This window comes from Urocampus carinirostris, chromosome 12 (genome assembly GCF_059441175.1).
Source record: "Urocampus carinirostris isolate Australia breed hairy pipefish chromosome 12, RoL_Ucar_1.0, whole genome shotgun sequence".
In the NCBI taxonomy this organism is placed as follows: domain Eukaryota; kingdom Metazoa; phylum Chordata; class Actinopteri; order Syngnathiformes; family Syngnathidae; genus Urocampus; species Urocampus carinirostris.
In genome coordinates this window covers 13,150,426-13,170,479 of record NC_142360.1, presented here as the reverse complement: position 1 = coordinate 13,170,479, position 20,054 = coordinate 13,150,426, and the positions used below count along the sequence as shown (strand labels likewise).

The 20,054-nt window shown below is 39.6% G+C and overlaps 1 long non-coding RNA gene across 7 annotated transcripts in view; it reads left to right on the top strand.

The window, feature by feature from the left end:
* LOC148354989 (uncharacterized) overlaps nucleotides 1–20,054 on the top strand; it is a 218,357-nt gene that overhangs the window by 93,930 nt on the left and 104,373 nt on the right. The window contains exons 1-2 of one of the 7 annotated variants that reach the window (XR_015852222.1): nucleotides 7,271–7,500; nucleotides 7,576–7,699. The exons of 4 other annotated variants lie outside the window; for them this stretch is intronic. This is a non-coding gene — a long non-coding RNA (uncharacterized LOC148354989). Of the gene's footprint in view, nucleotides 1–7,270; nucleotides 7,700–20,054 lie in introns of those variants that run through there. 2 more of the 7 variants (XR_015852225.1, XR_015852220.1) reach the window with 2 other exon arrangements.

The window sequence follows — 20,054 nt, the reverse complement described above, 5'->3', positions numbered from 1 at the left end:
ACCAAGAGGTCACAGGTTTGACTCTGAGTTAAATGTCGAAGTGTCTTTAGGCAAGACACTGAACCTCTAATGCCCCCGATAAGCTGGTAGGCGCCTTGCTATCGGTGTGTGAGTTCCTGTGAATGGGGAAGTGCAAAGCTCATTGTAAAGTGACGTGAAAAGCACTTTATAAATACATTTTACCAGAAAATACAATGTAAGTACTTTGTAGTTGAGGATGTATAAATAAATATGTGCCAAACCAGTGACAAATTAAAACTAAATACATTCAATTTTAGCTAAACAAACGGTGCAAAACCAATTGTTTTATTTACATTTACCATGAAATCTGGGTTAAACGAAAAAAGAAGTGAGAGTTGAGAAGTTCTTAAGAGGGTCAGTGTGGATTAGTTGACCACTGGATGTCACTGCATGGTATAATTCATCCTAACAGAGTGCTATAAAGGACAAGGAAGAATACAAACTACAGAGACTGAAAGTCACCAAAAGTGCACCATTTTAATCATTCGTTTGCCAGCCTTTTTGAGGTTTTAGGGTTACTGTAGAAACAAGATGTCAGTTTCTTTTAGGTATCCAAAATAAATACACATTTATCCATCTACTGGTGTTTTAGAAAATGCATGTCTTTAAGATAGTTCATGTATTTTTGCCCATTATTGAAAATATATATATATTTTCAAATGAATAAGGTTTTTTTAAACCACTAGGATGCGACAAATAATACACAATATATATGTTTCAAGAAATAATCTTTTCAAAGAAAATAAGTAAAATAATGTAATTATATGGATACAAACAAATACAAATGTTCCAGACCAGTGAGAAAGTATTTGCATTGAACCAATTGAAGTTCAGCTAAACAAGGTGAGCAAAACCACTGGTTTATTTTCACACCTTATAGAATTATCAATAGACAATTCTTTTAATATTTACAGTTTCTCTAACAACCCAGGACTCAAACTGCTTCAACAATTCCAAATAATTTTGTGTGTGCTGGTTTGAATAGTACCTCATTGATGGTTTCTTAACAACTCCCGGCCATATGTCGCTGCCGCTCCCCTGTTAAAATGACTAAACCAGGTGCTAATGCCAGTGATTAATGCCTTGTGAATTTTGAGATTAACGTCTGTTTAAATTTTAAATGTGCTATTCTTTAGCTAATAGCCCCACACTGTGAAAATCGTGGCCCGAGGGCTACCGGTCATCCTTCCGGGGGGGATTTGAGAAGGCCCAACGAGTTTCTGCTGTGCAGCACTGTCATGTAAACGCTTGCCAACGATCATCTCCCGCATACGACACGTTGCTTTTGTTTTACTTTCCCGCCCGTTGCGTTCGAGTGTGTGAGTCAGTGACGGACTTGGTTGAGTCTGATTCATTAAGTAGGCACTGTCGGTATTGCTCGCAGCATTTCCTGTTCTGTAAGGCTCAGATGGTGTTAGCGGGGATCGCTGTGGCTTTAGCACCTGCTGTCACCACTACAACAGCTTTAGTGTGATTAGGATTATTTCTTGTAATGTTTATCAAGAGCATTAACTGGCCCTAGTTGAGTAAATGATTGTTAGAAAATAATTAGTAGTATCCGTCAATTAAATAGATATGCATTATGGTCTTTGAATTACTATTGAAAACCAGCCCTAAGGAGAAACAATGGTTTCGTCAAATGAGTGGATATTTGATTTCATCATCAACTCCCAAACAAGACAATGGGATAAGCATAATATAACTAATGGATGATTAATTTATTTCCTAAATATTGATATATTAGAATAGAATGTAATTGAATTGTTGTTATTGTCATTGATAACAACATAGTGAACATTTTTTGGATCAAGATTAGACATGGCACTACAGGAAACACAAGATAAATGTATTATAAGACCAAAAAGAGAAAATGGAAAAGAAAATCAGATAATAGAATTTCAGGATAAATAGAGAAACATCATGGTATAGATGTAAGTGCAATTTCTTTCGTAATAATAGTTTAATGTAAAAGTGTGATAGCATTTAGCATTTATTGATCTGGTTTCAGTTGAAGTCTTGCAGTAATTTTTTCCATAGTGTACATTTGCTTTATTTTGTCTCTTCATTGTTATATGTCAAGAGGTTGTGGTTTCAACCAGGAAACTGTGATCAGCTCCTTTGCTACCAGAAGCATTACCCTTAGTGCATATTTGTAATGACCAGTCAATAACTCTTCTGGTTGAATTCCCAATACATAGGTCACTGGGTCCAACCGCAACTCCCAACCAACAATTAATTTCATTTCTGTCTGAATATTTCTCCAGAAATGTAATATCACAGGTCAGTTCCAGAAAATATGCGTGAAATCTCCTACCCTCCCACAGTTCCGCCAACATAAGTTGGATGTATTCTTATATTTTGAAGTTATAGAGGGTGTATAGAAGAATCACATTTTTACTTTCCATTCAAACTCCCTCCATGCCGGACTGATGGTTATTTTGGGTCCCTCTTTCAAAGTTTTCTCCCAATCGTTGTCTTTTATCACAACATTAGCTTCTAGTTCCCATTTTTCCTTAACCTCCATCCCAACATTACTGAGATCTATTTGCAGAGCTTTATACAATTTTGAGATAACTCCCTTTATAGCTTCTCCATTTGAGTATCTATCTATCTATCTATCTATCTATCTATCTATCTATCTATCTATCTATCTATCTATCTATCTATCTATCTATCTATCTATCTATCTATCTATCTATCTATCTATCTATCTATCTATCTATGTATCTATCTATCTATCTATCTATCTACCTATCTATCTATCTATCTATCTATCTATCTATCTATCTATCTATCTATCTATCTATCTATCTATCTATCTATCTATCTATCTATCTATCTATCTATCTATCTATCTATCTATCTATCTATCTATCTATCTATCTATCTATCTATCTATCTATCTATCTATCTATCTATCTATCTATCTATCTATCTATCTATCTATCTATCTATCTATCTATCTATCTATCTATCTACATTAATCATTTTTGTGACCATTTTTAAAATCCAACATCTGTAACCCCAGGTCTGTTTTTTTTGCTATTTTTGTCGCCCTATTCGCGGACCTTGATATTTTAATTCATTTTGTATTGGCGACCATGTTTAAATAAAGCGACATTTCTTAATATGCATGTCATGACCAGATTGGAGACAGGACCCACTTGCGTTGCGTTTCTCACAAGTTTTATTGGAAGAACAAGAAAGGGTTGCGCCCACGATCCTGTGGTTGCTGGACGCGGGAAGCAGGTCGCTCTGAACTTGGAAGTGGATCTTCCGTGACGAGTAATGGTGGTGTCGGGAATGGAAAAACAGGTCAGTAGCCGGGACAGGAGAGCAAAAACGTGGTCGGGGTCGGAAGCGAGTCGTAAGTCAGGAAAGGAGAGAAGACGTGGTCATGGACAAAAAGAGGTCGAAAGCCAGGACGGGAGAGTAGACGTAGTCAGGATCAAAAACAGGTCGAAGCCGGGGGACAGACAGGAGCAAAAAACAAGTGGGGGGACAGACAGGAGCAAAAAATAAGTGGGAGGCAGGGTCGAAAAAGGCTTGCCTAGTTATAACTGAGGTTCGCAGACAGACTGACAACAGGAGACAGATAGGAGTGGATTTAAATAGGGAAAGAGAACCAATCAGAGTCCGAGGCAGTTGGCGCCAAAGGAGCGGGCACAGGTGATGCATATCGGTAATCATGACAAAGGATACTTTCTAAATACAGCATATCTTGAATACAATATATATTTTTAAAATTATCTTATTTTCTTGCAACTGCTCTTAATTACACTTTACAGTTGCGTTGTATACTACAACATATTTTTTGTTATGACTTTGTGTGTTTAAAAAAAAATTGCTCCGAGCTGTAATATTATAACAATAGATGTCACCGTATTGTGTAGTGCAACCGAAAAATAAGTGCGACAAAGCACGAGGAAGAATAGAATAAACAGAGACTCAATAACCAAAAAGGACAGTTTTTTGCCCAGACTTTCACATGGTTTATGTTTTTTGGTGGTACCCTTAGCAGGAAGATGACGGACAATCATGCCAGCTCTCTCTACGCAAGCCTCATGTTATGTAAATAAAAACAAATTTCTTGACCCATGACAATTTAAAAAAAAAAATGCATGTTTATACGCTAGTCCATGTATTTGTGCTTGTTATTAAAATCAATATTTTTCTATGTTTTTTTTTTTTTTTTACTTCTATGAGGCCCTAAATGATACACAATGTCAATTTAACTAACTCAGGGAATAACTTTTGTCCCCATTTTTTCCTGCTTGATTAAAAAAAAACATTAACAAAACAATGTTTAATTTCTGCAAATATGAGTGACTAGTTTTTCGTCTCAATAAATAATTATTTAAAAAAAAAAACACTTGTTGGCACTTGTTTTGAGGGTGGAGTAGTGCAGGAGGTCCATCACCACCTAGTGTCTACGTGTACATACAAAGAGCATTTTAGCAGTGGGATGCAGAGCAGCTTTGCATCTGTGCATGACTGTTGTCAGTATTCAGGCCTTTTGTAAACGTTTTTGAAAAGAAACTGTCAAGCTTACAGAAGAGACAAGCAGCACACTTTGTTTTGTTTTGTTTTCCTGCCTCTGAAGTTTTTAGGCCTGAAAGGGAGAGCACATGACGAGGCAAAGCGTGGAAGAGGTGAGGAGTGGAGGGAGAGAGGAGCAGAGGTAACATGTAATTTACTGTTTGGCTCAATTGTACTGTACACGGCTTTAGATATGCTAATGATATTCTTTGTCAGGCTGCAGAGATAGCCATCAATCACTTGTCAATTGGTCTTTTGCAAAAGAAAAAAACAGCAGAATTATGCCCTTCATTGAGTGTCACTTCCTTGCCTTCTCTACTACCTCACAGAATTGGGGGAGATGTGGAAAGCCTGGCGAACAGAGTTTTGGGGATCGGGAGCACCGGTCAAATCGAGAATCGTATTAAAGATAGGAATACTTTTTCTTCCAAATTCTTCACAGCAATTCTTTTCACTGAAAGATGTTTAACATCCTTGCATTTTTTTAGCAATGCATTGAAAAGGACATAAAACCAACTTCTTGATTGAAACCGTGGGTACGCAACATGGCTGCCTCTGTCTGGAGAGAATGTGCCGTCGTGCACATATTCAGATAAGCTAACGGGCCTATTACTGCCAATTCATTTAGCTCGTTAGCTGAAGCTTGCAGCATGATGACATTCATTAAATATAATTAGCACACAATTAAGGTGTCGCACTCCCACTCTATGGATCAGAATGTTAGAAAACATTTTAAATCGTCCTTTGTGAGACGTTTCTATGTGCAGGACATGCTTTATGAATTTTACTTGACATGATGGTTTCATATTAACTGGCAAGGCTCAGACTGGCTGGGCGCTATGCTGGTTTTTTTTATTGGATGGAGTTGACTCAGTTTGTTAAGTTTTTCATTCTGAACATATTGCTCTGTCTTGTCGTCAATTCAAATGACACAATAGAGTGGGGCAGGCGAAAAGATGAATGGATGGATGGATGGATCCAAAATTCTAGTCCTCAAGGAACAACAGTCTTGCATGTTTTGGATATTTTATTCCTCCACCACACTTGAAACAAATAACTAGTATTATTTCCAGGCTTCTTTTGTGGTTTTTGATAAGTGATCCTTTGGAAAGTGAAAATTCTTTAAACATATATGACCGTGGCCTTCAAATACCAAATGTCTTATGCTCAGGTATCTAATGGAAAATATAAATTGATACCTCAGACAAATTGTTAAACTCTACTACTGTGCTATGAAAAGACACAATATAGATATATAGATTTTACATTTAGGCAGTATAGATAAATCAATGGATAAGGTAGACCCGGTATATAGATTGATGTAATGATAGATCGATGGATCCATAGATAGGTATAGATAGATACTTAGATATAGATGGGAATAGATGTACACCTGGGGTCGTGAACTTATGGCTCATGTGTCATATATGGCTGTTTTCAGGAGTACATATGACTCGGAAATAAAATCTTAATCATTTAGAGCTCATATATAGCGTTCCAATTTTGATGAATGTGGAGTTTAGTACCTGTATAGCTGACGTAACACTATAAAGAAGAATGTTTCGGTCCATTATGTAAAGAGCATTCTCCTTACTACAATTTACAGTCAAGGTGTCACACCAACAGATTCTGTTTTGGCCATATGTTGCTAAGGAATCCTTTACATGGAAGATCATTAAACAATGTATGTTCACTGATGAGACACTCCACAGAAAAACTGTAAACAACCAGAAACACCAGCCAAGCACACAGAGCAATTTGATTGGGTTTTCGGTAGGAGTGGGCACAGCTATGCAAACAGCACACTTCTCTCCACACCAAAGGTAAATACGTCAGTATCCTTGTTTGCAGTATTTTGTGACATTTTTTTACAAAATAACTCAAATGAGCCTCAAAGATCTTGAGTAATTGTGGGAGGAAGTCATGTTTAAAGTGATATATTTGTCGATATGGGACACAGGCGCTGGCATTATTCTTATTTCATAAATCTGATCAATTCATCTAACGTCACACAATGAAATAAAATGCGCTGAAAATTAGATTTTGTCTGGGGAGTGGGTTTGGCAGTTTTGCTGAAATTTCGCTAAAAAATATGATATGGCTCTCTCAGATAAATAAATAAAAATATTTTGCTCTTTAGACCAAAATGGTTCCAGACCCCTGATAAAGGTAGGCGGACAGAAAAAATATTTTTATTTTTAACTGGAGATTCTGTATCCAGTGTCTAAAAAAATATGTTTAAGGTTATCTTTTCATTGTACTATGTTCTTCCATTACTGTTCGTGTGACCTTAATCTTTCCACAAAAACCTCTTGCACATGTAGAATGCAATACTGCACGCAGCCGAATATGGACTCACAACTGCACACTAACGCGACACAAAGAGTATCCTCTTTATTCTCCCTATCACACTCACCCACCCACAGATCCAAACGCAGACAGGCATTATTGATTTGACCGTCTCCAAGATGCTGAAAGTGTGTCTTTTTGTTTGTGTGTACTGGTGTGTGCGCGTGTACATATTTGTGTAAAAGGATTAGGGCCCTCACTGAGCTTTTGATACCATCAGCCATCAGGCACCCAAGTCCACTTCGTGCTTTCCCGGCTGCCACATTGTCTATTCTGCTCCGCAATGTGAAAAATGTTGAATATCAACAATGGCTTTCAGTGGTGTATTGTTGAGTTTTTGTATGAACTAATCTTGCCTCAGTGAAAGAGACCTAGGGCTTGGACAAAACGTCTAGAGCCACAGCATTCCTAGCTGGCTCTCCCCTTGAACACTGAGCAGAAAGCTGCGCCGCAGCTCGTCAGGCAGGCAGGCAGGCAGGCGGGTAGGTCGGCCTGGGGTACTCCTGTGCTGGCAAGGCAAACATGACGGACACTAGGAATAATGAGAAAAAGGCACAGAATAGACAGAGCACAGAATGACCGTTGGCTCACGTAAGTTAAGGATATTCACGCTTCCTTTAGGAAAAATTCTTGCAAAAGTAGTCTAGAAAGACTTTTTCATCCCAGCATCAGAGCAAAAGACACGTCTTCATTTGTCTGCTTCGGAATGCTGCCGAGGAAGGAGCTGACATCCAATCAGAGAACAGGATTGGGGGCCTTGTCAGAAGAAGCCGAATGACATCACTGAAAGGTAAAACTGCCAAAACCCCTTGCTCGGCTTTTATTGTCCTAATGCACCATATTTTTGACTCTTTAGGCTCTAGTTATATGCATGTGCATGCAAAAGCAGTTGCATGTATGCAAAATGTACATTGCCACTTTGTTTCGAATCAAGCATCTGCTGCATAATCTAATGACACTCCTGCAGCAGGAAAAAGGCAATGATGTTAATCCGGCTTTGTGTCGAAAGCTATCAGGGGTGTCAGGTCTCTAGTGTACCGTGCGGACAACATGGAGGGTAATCATGTTCAATTAGCTAGGACAAATATTATTTGGACTTCTGCCTTATGTGCGAAGGCTAATTTGTATATTCACTTGTGTTTATAAGACGAAGTGATGATATGGAGCTCCGTAGAGTAAGTCATTGTATATATAAATATATTACTTACAATTACGTATGTTTATGCACAATTTATTCCCAACGGTATGGCGAAGTGAGTTTGTGATCTGTTTGAGGTCAGTGCCACAGGAAGCTGGAATTGAGTGATGTTTGACTTAACCCTTAACCCTCTCAACACACACTCTCACAAGCGCACGCAGGCACCATAATCGGCGGCCCCTGGTGATTTGTCCTCTCAGCTTGAAGCCCTGTCATTCCTCTCTGCTCTCTTTGCTCACAATTACAGCTCTGAAGTGAACAGGAAAATCTGCCTCAATCTAGCAATTAGCCCTAAGGCCACTAGCTTTGTGTCTGTGTGTTTGTGCTCTCTGTTCTCCCTCTTGTCTGGATGACCCGTTTGTATTTTTCTGTTTGTTTTTTGCCTTTCAAGTTGGATGTACGGAGAGGTTCTCTAGCTTTAGCTTTTTTATTACATTCAGGAAGATTCCAAATATCATCTATTCTGAAAATCACTTCTTAGATATTTCATGCCTTTGCAAGAAATATTACGACAACAGTGGCAGCTATTGATAGGAAATGTTTTTATTAGGCTGGCAATGGATGATCTAAAAGGAAAATGAGCAACTATAATTGCTAAAGTAAAATCTGTTAAGTTGATTCAGCTCCATTGTTTGGATGTGGTGTGAAGTTAAAATACTTAAAATACTTCTAGTGTCTCCTTGTGGTAAAAATCTTCATTTGTTAAAACAAAACAATATTGATTTGAGTAATAATGGAAAATACATGAACTATCATATAAATGTGCAGTAGGTCGAGAAACAGTAATTATTTCACATAGCATGAGGCATGATTTTCTGTCATTTTACTGCTAGGGGTACCCCCAAAGACCAAAAAAACCTTGTCAAAGGCTGGACAGAAAAAAAAGCAGAAATATAGAGCTGTTTGGTCACTTTGAATCTCCGTTGTTTGTATTCTTTTGCTTTGTGGCACTTGTTTTTGATCTCACTACACAGTACAACAACATAAAGAGGTCAAATAATACACAGTGTGTCTTTTACTATGGTGTGAAATCACGGCATCAGAATCATTTTTATATCATGTGATAATAAAGAGATGCATTTTTGCTGTGCTGTACCTGAAATACAGTAATACAATTTGGAGCTTTTGCTATAAATCCACATTTAAAAGAAATATATTAGTTATATTCTTTACATACATGTTGTGCAACGTGATAGGTAAAACAAAGACCTGAGGTGAGTTTTTATCACAATAAAAGAGATAACAAATAAAACAGAATATTCTGGGCTTGTGGACACATGCCAATGCTGTGATGGTTTACCAAGTGAGCTTTCAAAATGTCTGACGACCGTTTATATACCTCAGGGGCATAACATGGCAGCCTACGACAAAAACAAAACATAAGTCTGTAGAAAGACACCAGCGCTACCACGAAATGGTTAAAATGATGATTTGATGATTAAAAAAGGATGAAAAGGATATAACTGGTACGGTATATAACACTGTATATGTAGTCTAACTATTCAAAACAACCAAAACAAAAAAACTCCAAATAGAGTACATTGGTTTAATTTTGAGATTATTGAGATGAAGTGTTTGAGGACTATGTTAGGAGTGACAAGATTGGATAGACTGAGAAATGAAATTGTGAGAGACAGAACTGGAGTAGTCTTGGAACTGAGCAAGCGTGTTAATAAGAGAGTACTCGGTTGGTTTGGACACATGGAGAGGATGGATGAGGAGCGAATTTTGAAGAGGATCTACAGAGTCAATGGAAGGAGACCAAGAGGAAGGCCGCAATTGACATGGATGGATGGTGTTATGAGTGCACTGCAGGAAAGAGGTCTAAATAAAACGGGAGCTAGAGCTCTTGTTGGTGATAGAAAGGAGTGGAGATGTGTTGTGAAAAGATAGTGGGATTGTGGATGTGTTCTTAAGGATGGGCTGGGCACCCGTATGATGCGGCAGGGGTAAACGAGTGAAAGCTGTCGGGCCCTGCTGTTGAACAAAAGAGTGTGTTGTGTCACCCTGACCCGAGTGATATGGCCGTTTTCTGGTGTCCCTTTTCATCTGGAGGGACGAAAGCATGACTAACTTGGGTGCCGAGGTGCCTTACTTGTTTGGGTGTTTGGGCGATTGGGTTGGCCATGGTCCAAAAATGTTTGTGTGTTTTTTTTTTGCTATTTATTTCCCTTTTATTTTCTTTGTATTTGTATGTGTGTGTCTTGCTGTCGGTCACCCCTCTTGAGGGATATGACCAAGGTAGATAGATAGATAGATAGATAGATAGATAGATAGATAGATAGATAGATAGATAGATAGATAGATAGATAGATAGATAGATAGATAGATAGATAGATAGATAGATAGATAGATAGATAGATAGATAGATAGATAGATAGATAGATAGATAGATAGATAGATAGATAGATAGATAGATAGATAGATAGATAGATAGATAGATAGATAGATAGATAGATAGATAGATAGATAGTGTCACGAAACGAGGTGGAATGGAAAGGGGTGACCGGACCAGAACGGAAGCAGGAGGCAGGAAGGGAGAACTCAAATGCGTTGACGATCCATAGGTTTTATTTAACAAAATAATAGTTGTCCATAACTCTGGGACATGACAAAACAAACAAGTTTCTTCCAACTCAACTAAACAAGACAAGGCATAACAGACGGAAAATGTTTAAACCTAAAACAGGACAAGGCATAACAGACCTGGGATTGTGTAGATATGTATAATGAGCCAGCACCCGCAAAGCCCAGAATCCAGCCTTAAATAGCAGACACAATTAGTTGAACTGCTTCAGCTGTTGCCCAGAGGGCGGGGCAGACTGGTCACCAAGGCGACCATGACAGATAGATAAGTTTAATTCCGTCTGTTAACATATTCTGAAATGCAATGAGTTGCAGTACATGACTCTGTAATAATATGAGTCCATAATAATATCAACCCATTACAATGCCCCTCTAAATCTGAGATTAATCCATTCCTGGATCGAGCTCGTAACTAGAATTTTTCGCATATGAAGCAAATTTTCCCCATTTCAAATAACTGAAAACCAATTAATTAGTTTCAGGTCACCAACAAATCATCCAAGTGAACCCTAAATATCTATAAACCATATAATTATAAACATTCAACTGTGAGAAGAAATATCAAAGGAGAATTTTTAGGTACCTCGTGATTCATGGGGTACAATTATGAAACCATTACTGAGCCTTTTTTGTATATGTTTTCCCTCACTAAGATTAAAACTTCTGGTTTGTAATTGAACATAAAAATACAGTGATAAGAAGAATAATATATTCATGAATTAAAATGTGAGTTTATTATGAGCACCTACCATGGAGAAAGTCGGCGGTTGCAAACTTTGAGTTTTAAATGTGTGTGGGTTTTCTGAATGATACACCGGCAGCTGCTTTACTTTTTAGTCACCACTTTATTTGCACATGATGCTAAGGTTACATGAATTGTGATGGGCTTGTAGCCTTGGAGCTTTTTTTCAGTGGTGATGTCATGGGTGGCAATTTTTTTCCCCAAAAAATGCCCGTCTCTATGCAATTAAACCCTTGCCACACGATATGCCTTTCTTCAGAAATTAGTAAAGCGAAGCACTGCGTCAAATCTGCCGCGGCTTTGGTATCCGCACTTGCTGCTTTCTGATGCCGTACCACAGAGTGTATGCCAGTCAATTTTGAGCACTTGGCCCTGGAATAGTAACACATGGACATTCTTGTGACTTGTATTCTCTTGCGTATGTCGGGGAAGGTTTTTGCTCAAAAGACATCTCGGATTTCAATTTTTTTCCACAGAGTGTACCTCCAATGTGAAGGGGATACTGTATATGTCTTTGTTGCGTCTTCTTTGTGGAATTTTACTTTCTTATGTGTTTACACTGATGTGCAAATCTTTGACCAAAGTTTGCATGCTGTAAATTTGATCTTTGACAATTAAAGCTGAAGCCAACATAATCAATTCGGAACACAGATATACAAACTTGTGCAAAGCCCCTCTACAAAACTTGGAATCAAGTGTGGGGGGGAAACAAGTGGTGCCTTGGGTGAGGCGAGGATTTTAAATGCCATGATGACGGCCGTATTTGAAAAAGGGTCCATAAAAGATGTGCTATCATGAAGAGGACCTGAATGAGAAAATGCTCATAGGAATTAGTCATCTGAAAAATGTCACCACAAGTGCAGCAATCCAAATGCGGAATGAAGGGTGAGGAGAGTTTGTCATCAGATTAGGAGGAGGGATGATTTTGGTGGCCTGAGGGGGGGCGGCAGGCCTGGCTGGGCAGCAACAGAGACGCTTAGTGCCGCCTGGCTTGCTCCTAAAGACTCGTCCTCCTTTCCGTGCCCTCCTCATCTCCCCTAGCCCGTCTTGGGACGACTTCAGCAGCTTTGTGCCCTTCTCTTGCATCTCTCCTTCTTTTGTCCTTCACCCCCTTCACCCTCAAGTTGCTTCTGCTCACTGTTTTTTCCCCACTCTTTCCATCCATTTCACACACTTTTTGAGTGTATCGCCTCTGGGCTGTTACAGATGCTCATCAGTGAGCTTAGAGGTTGGGGGGGGGGGTTGTGGCGGTAAGAGGGAATGGATAATGTGTGGGGTGGGTGCAAAAAAAGCTCTGTGACCGTTCAGAGTGGGTGCTTCTGAAAGGAAGCCGGACAGCATCTTAATGCAGCAAGTGGAGAGACGGACGCAAGCAGACAGAATGGAGTCAGCCCTTTATTCGCGTCCTTTAGGTGATGCCTGCTTTGGCCAAAATAAAGCCCGTCTTACATCTCGTGGCCCTCCATGGTTGCCCGATGTTTCATCAAATGCATTAAGATGGATGGGGGCGTAGAAGCAGCAGGGGCAAACATAGCTGAGAGACAGAAAAGTTTGCTGAGTGCATGCGAGACAGGATCTCTTTTTAGTGCTTCGTACATTTGTGGCGCAAGGTTTTGTGTCCAGTGAATTTGTTAGCATTCCCATTACAAATTTGGAAAGTAACATAGATGTATTACAGCCCTGGGTGTAGAGGGCATTTTTTAAATTTTAGGTTGAAGGTATGAAGTGTATTAAAATTGTGAAGTTAATGTATAAAACTTGTGTTATGTATGCATGTTTTGTACATTATCTTTGTAAGTTAAATATTACCTTTTGCTTTTATTTAGTAAAATTGTAAAAAACGGTTTAAAATCGTAGTTCTTACACCCCTAGATTTTAGAACTGGTCTAATGGGCACCAACCCTCTAATAAGCAATTTTGTTGCCTAGGACAATACAAAAGCACAGTTAAGGAACACAGATTATTGCAGGAATGATGGTCTTGATTCTGACAGGGTTCAATACACAGGAAGTCAGTAGTGAGCTATAATAATGGTCCAAGAGCAGGCGAGGGGTCGGTGGTTCAGCAAACTCAATAAGCTAAGGTGGCAGTCCAAGAGGTCGTCAGGCGGTAATCGTGATCCTGAAAGGAAGCAACGGTTTAGTACAATGGAATAACAAATAAAAGAGACACAATAATGGAATGAAAAATAGTGCAATATCATTGAGTGGTGACAAAATTATATAATAAGCCTTATAAATTATATGAACCCTCATTTTACTTTTAATTGGCTATTTATTTTTCCCACTCATGTGCGCTTGTTCAGGGTGGTGATGGCCCTGGAGAATAAACTCTCCCTGAATTCTTTAGTTCTTTTTTTAAGGGACATACTCTGCTGTGGTATTGCACGCCGGCTATGTCCTCCAGACTGGGCCGAGAGCTGCCAATGATTGTGTTCTAAGCATACAAGACCAGAATGACAGAATTGTCAGTTATCTGATGAATGATTATTGGAGTATATCACTATCATATTCTATTATATTTGATTTAATAAGAAACATCACACACGTGAGACTTGAAATTAAGGTATCAAAATGGTCAGAATAGAATATGGTACGCAAATGTCACTCTACCTCAAAGCCATTACAACATTACTGTCAACATTCATGATTCAAAGTCAACACAACAAACATTTGAGTTCATCTATATTTTCCATTTCATCCTTAGAAAAGGTTTTTTCATTCGGCAGAAATAGAAAAACAGAGTGATGCCGGAACACTGTTTTTCTGCTGCCAACAGACCTCCCGTGTATTTGCATATTAGTGGAAGCATGGCCGTACGCATTAGCAAACAAAGAGGTTATGAAAGATGAGAGAGCGGATGGGGCTTTTGCACAACAATAGACCGGCGAGGCTTAAACTGATCCGCGGCACACCTACGACAGCAGCCAAATGCAGACTCGGAACATACGTCCACCTGAAAGGAAGCAAATGTTCGCTAATATCCAAATCCATCTGCTCCTCTCCAAAGTCCGATGGAGGCCGTTTGCCGGGGAACGCTCTGGCAGTTCACAAGTGCCAAGACATCCAAGCCGATTCGCCGTTACACATGGACCGCACGCATGTGCAAAGTTTGACAACACAGCTTAGCTACCCCAGAAAATTGCACTTTGTGACATGAATGTCTGAAATATGTTTGTGTGTGGTGACAGCGGTCAGTTGTGAGGAATTTTCTTGCAGTTGGGGAGGATGATCGTGGGATGCAGGGAGGAAATGCGACGGAAAGAGGATTACAGTAACATGGAGACAAAGAACAACAATAGTTTGTCACATTTTGTCAGAGAGGATTTCATGGAAAAGCTGATTTACAATATGCCACCAGCAAACAGCGATCGCTTCTGCAGGATTTATTTCTAAATCAGTTCGAGAATTTGCAATAATGTCATCGCAAGCATACTCAGGCACATTCGTCGCCTGTGTTTCGTTAATAACCGAGAGCAATTCAGATATGTTCAGCAGTATAGTTCAAGTGATCAATTTCCACCTGTATTTGTAAGTAATTGCTATGTATTATTTTTATAATCCAAAAAACATTGGTCATTTTTTTAAATTTCAATTTTGCCGAAAATATCTGGAGCTTTCAGACACATTTGGAGTGGGGTTAAGAACGACATGATGAATTGAAATGAATGAAATGATTTAATGTTTCAGTCATCTTCGCCCTAGGGAATGGAACGATATAGGCTCCCTAATTGACACCGGGTCAACCGTCTCGCTATGTACACACACACACTTGCACTGTTTGACACGGCTTCAGCTGTCTTTCTTTCTTCCATCAAACACACATTACAATCCCTCTGGTCGGCATGCGGACCCGGCCCGCCCGGGCAAAACAAAGGCCCATGCTGTCTTACTTTCGTGACGGATGTGCACGATTCCCAAATTTAGGGCTGATTTTACAAGAGTCAGCCCATTCCCAGGCTGGGCTGTTGCTCAACAGCTTTCTATCACACGTCTATAAAATGCCTCAAATGACACATTCTTGGAGAGTAAAACAAAATGAAAAATAGAATGGGCTTGAATTTGAACTAACAGAAAATAAAAATTCCTGGACGGTTGTTTGCTTCTCTGTTTTAATCCTCACTACTGGTGCGCATGCATTAAGCATTCAAAATATTTTTTTATATTTCATTGTGGAGAATATCCATCTTGTTAAAATCTTGAAATTTTAAAATAACCTCTGAATGCACTTGTGTCACACTTGTCCTTGAGCATATAATTAGAGACTGGGTCGAACTACTTTAATAGTTCTTTAATAATAACATAAAGTGCTTTGTCATTCAAGGGGAGAAAAACATCACCATTTCACCGGATGATGGCGGTAGCTCTTTGGCCACGCTGCTCTTGGCTTTCTGGGCGCATTTTGCCCACCACAATTCCGACATGGCGACTGTAAATAAAAAAGGAAAGTTGACTGTGAGGGCCACCGCTCCAAGACACGTAGAAATTGGAGTATTTATTCACCGAATTCCGAAAAAACTCTCTGCCTAATTTGACAAAAGACGGTGGCTGCGATTCAACTGAAAATGCTAAAAAGGTGAGTTATGAGATTGTGAGGGTAATCTCCAAAAACTGCAAACCTTTCACAGAGGGGGAATTTATTAAATAGACTTTAAAGAATGCCAAGCTAAATAGTCGGCCCGCACACATTTTCAGCCTCCCAAATATGGCCCGCTTTGTGAAAAGTTTGGACACCCCTGGCATACAGCATTGCATAAAACATATTTATAAAAATCTGATGATTATGTACTAATGCTGGTCGGATTGTACTCTCTGGAAAATTTTATTTTGAACAACTATAGTTGCATTTGATGACATTTGTGATAAACATTTATGATGTAATGAGAAAATAAACCTTTTTTTTCTATCTCGGAAACATTTAAAACGTAAAGTTATTCATCACATTTGTTACAGCTTGTATTTTAGTAGTTTGTTAAGATGATGCACCACCCAAATGGAAAATTAAAACAATATAGAGTACCTAACTGGGGTCCTCTACAGCAGTGTTTTTCAACCAGTGTGCCTTTGACTATGTCTTGTCTGTTGCAGGAAATTATCCAATTGCAAAAAAGAAAATCATTATTTAATTTTTATGCTCTGTTACAATTATCAGCTGCGTAACGATAACATTCATCCATATCAGCAAGTGGCAGCAGATTGCTTTAATGAGGAAGTATGGTAAATTCAATGACTAATTTTGTTTTATGAAGCTGTTAAAGATTGCACCGCATGATTATAGAATTTATCAACAAAAGTCAAAATCTTGCAAATATTTGGCCGTTTACGGGCATACACCCTGAGAACGCCAGATCTCAGGAAGTTAAGCAGAGTCGAGCCTGGTTAGTACTTGAATGGGAAACCACTTAGGAAAACCAGGTACCGTATTTTCCCCACTATAAGGCGCACCTAAAAGCCTTTATTTTTTTCAAAAGCTGACCATGCGCCTTATAATACAGTGCGCCTTATTTATGGATCAATATTAAGTCACAAAGTCTTCCAACTAACTTGCAGCCGCCGACTAGATTTTCCCCCGAACGCCAAGTCCGCGGTGTATGCTGGGATTTATTTACCGGCGTTTCATTGGCTGACCAATGTGTCAATCATCATTTGAATCGATCACTATTGGCTAAAGATATTCGGAGGTCAAGGGGCGGATCCTTTTTATCATTTACAGGCTGGCATAGGCTTAAGCTGCAAAACAAAGCCTGCAATTGGCCGAAAAAGATGTGTCAATCATCAGTTGAATCGATCACTATTGGCTAAAGTTATTCGTAGGTCAAGGGGCGAAAGCCTGCAATTGGCCGAAAAAGATGAATATGTATAACACGTGGTTGACGGCATACAGAAAGCATTTTTTACTTTTCTGTATTTGTAAATATTTTATTCTCCTGGATTTACTAAACTCACGGATATGAGAGGACCATGGCTGCACATTATTATTGAACACAACTTCGGTGAGCTACTCTGGCTATATATTTTCCCTGTATCTTGTTTCAGACTGAACTCGATGTTTCTGTGATAAGCGGTGCAGATAATGGATGGGATGGAGTGTCTATTTTTAAACTAAACTCAATTCCAAGTGTTTATTGTCATATGCACAGTAAAGTTGCGAGCGAAAAAGAAAATAGAAACTAAGGAATGGTTGGCATTTCTTAAATCCCAAGACTTTAACCTTCCGAATGATGGTACAATGCCTTTGAGTGACATCGTACAGACACCACATCCGCAGGTGTTTTCAACACGTATTTGCGTCTTTGCAAGCTTTGGGAATGTTAAGGGGGTAATAAGTTTGACTGAACTATCTGACTGTTTTGTCGACGTTCCCATTGTAGCCCCTTATAATCCGGTGCGTCTTATGTATGTCAAATATAGGACCAAAAACTATTTTTTCGGGGTGCGCCCTATAACCCGGTGCACCTTATAGTGTGGAAAATAAGGTACTCTAAATCAGTCATCTGGTGCACGCTTTGCTGGGACAGCATTGACTTTACTTTTCTATAAAACACTAGAATCTAGTCTCTCTACCGGGGTGCCCGGATAGACAAGGACAACTGAGGCGCCCGCGGACCTGTTCTGAAAAAAGCTTAAGCGGGCTGGGTAATTGAAATTTTCTAGTAAAAAATGTTAGTGCTTGACTGAGTCCATGTAACCCTACTTCCAATAATTAATCTTGGTAATAACATAGTAACAACATAGAATTAACATGGCAAGTTGTTGTTTTAGAAATGCATATCCTTTGCGTTAATCAATAACAAAAATCCGCTCTCAGCTTGAAAAAGGTTGGAGGCCCCTGCACTAGATAGTATAGTTTGCTTGAGGAGTCTTAATCTGTGCTACTCGATGGGCACCTCTCTCTCCTTCCCCCACTACTTCCTATAATCAGCTGATCAGCAATTTCTTAAGAATCCAGACAAATATCCTTATTTCAAGTGTGGGAGAGGAGAGAAACATAATCACGATGGATTTATGACCCTTGAAGAATACATGTGTTTATGGTTTGTCATAAACTTGGTAACATTACATAACTTTACATGTCTGTGTGCCTTGAAAACAGTATCTGCATCTTGCTTTATGATTTATTATTCCAACATTTAGATGGTTTTGTAAAAAAAAAAAAGAAACAATTTCCAGTAGTCCCTTGTTTTTTGTGAAGGATGAGTCCCGCGATAGTATAACCTGTGATGTATAGACATTTATCAATTTATTAGATATTAGTAACATATAATGCATATGACTGTAAAAAAATAACAACTATCGAACTACAAATAAAAACGCGGAATTGTGACTAAAAGAATAGTCTTTTGTATATACAATAGTCCAAACAAACTCAAGGGCTTCTCCTTTTGATGTTCGAAAGCAATTTAGAGAGCAGCATCTAGCATCAGGAATCCTCGAATTGAAACCGGTCTCTGTGAATAATAAGCTGGGATCGGAAAGATACAGGCACTGCACGGGTGGCTTAAGATGGTTGTTCCATAGCTTAGCTGTGGCCGTAGGCCGGGCCTGCAGCCTCGCTAATACTTTCTCTACCAGCGCCGCCTCAGTTTCTTTGCGGACCCGATAACAATCCATGGAGCACCCGGTGGTGATCAGCATTTCTTTGTAAACTTCCTTCTTTCCTCAGAGTCTGATTTAATTGATGAATTTCTTTTCAATGTGATAAGCCGCTCAAATACTAGCTGTAGCCATGCTTCACAGTTTATTTTGGTGGAAACATTGACTGGTGTGCCTGCCCCTCTGTTTGATTGACAGCATACACGAGCCTATCACAGTCGTGCACACATACAGTCACACCCACCCAAACAATCACACATACAGCCCTCCACAACCAGCCACTGTGATAGCATTTGCTGTGTGCGATCTGCTTCGGAACACAATGCAAACCGGATGGATTAATGTCTACTTAATTTAGGCCCATGTGCAGCTCTCCCGCATACATCTTCAGTCCTCTCATTTACAGCACGTTGAAAAAAATGCCTATTGACTTGTAGTCAGATGCCAACGGAGACGATGGCATCAGCGGCATAAGAGAAAGCGCGCTGATTCCCCACCGGCTGCATTGTCGCCAAACGTCTCGTATCTCTATGGACTGTAAATGATTTAATTTGAGCACCAGATGTGGCGTTTAGACGATCGTTGAGGGGAGGCGGGCGTAGGAAGAGCGAGGGAGGTTTGCAGAATGAGGAAATGACGGGAAGGAGAGCGGGACAAAAAAATAGCTTGGCAAAGTGACAACAGACAGCATCACCGGCACTTGACAGAGCTTTCAAACACCGTGATTTTCCCCGTGTGTGTGTGTGTGTGTTATGTGTGTATCATGACAGCTGAATGAAAATCAATCTGCTTCTGCATCTGGTGTGCTTCGAGTGTGAGGGCACACAGATGGGCCTCCCTCGCCACCGCCTCGGCTGGCAGGCGACCAACTCAGGTCTTTTCGGCTTCTTCATTCCCTTTACTATTCGTCCTCTTGATTCTCCTCCCCAGTCTTCTGCTAATCAGATGGCGGGCTGTTAAGTGGCGCTCTTTTCCTGCGCAGGCATCTCAAAGTCATTTGGGCAGCAGATGTTTGGGCCCTCCGAAG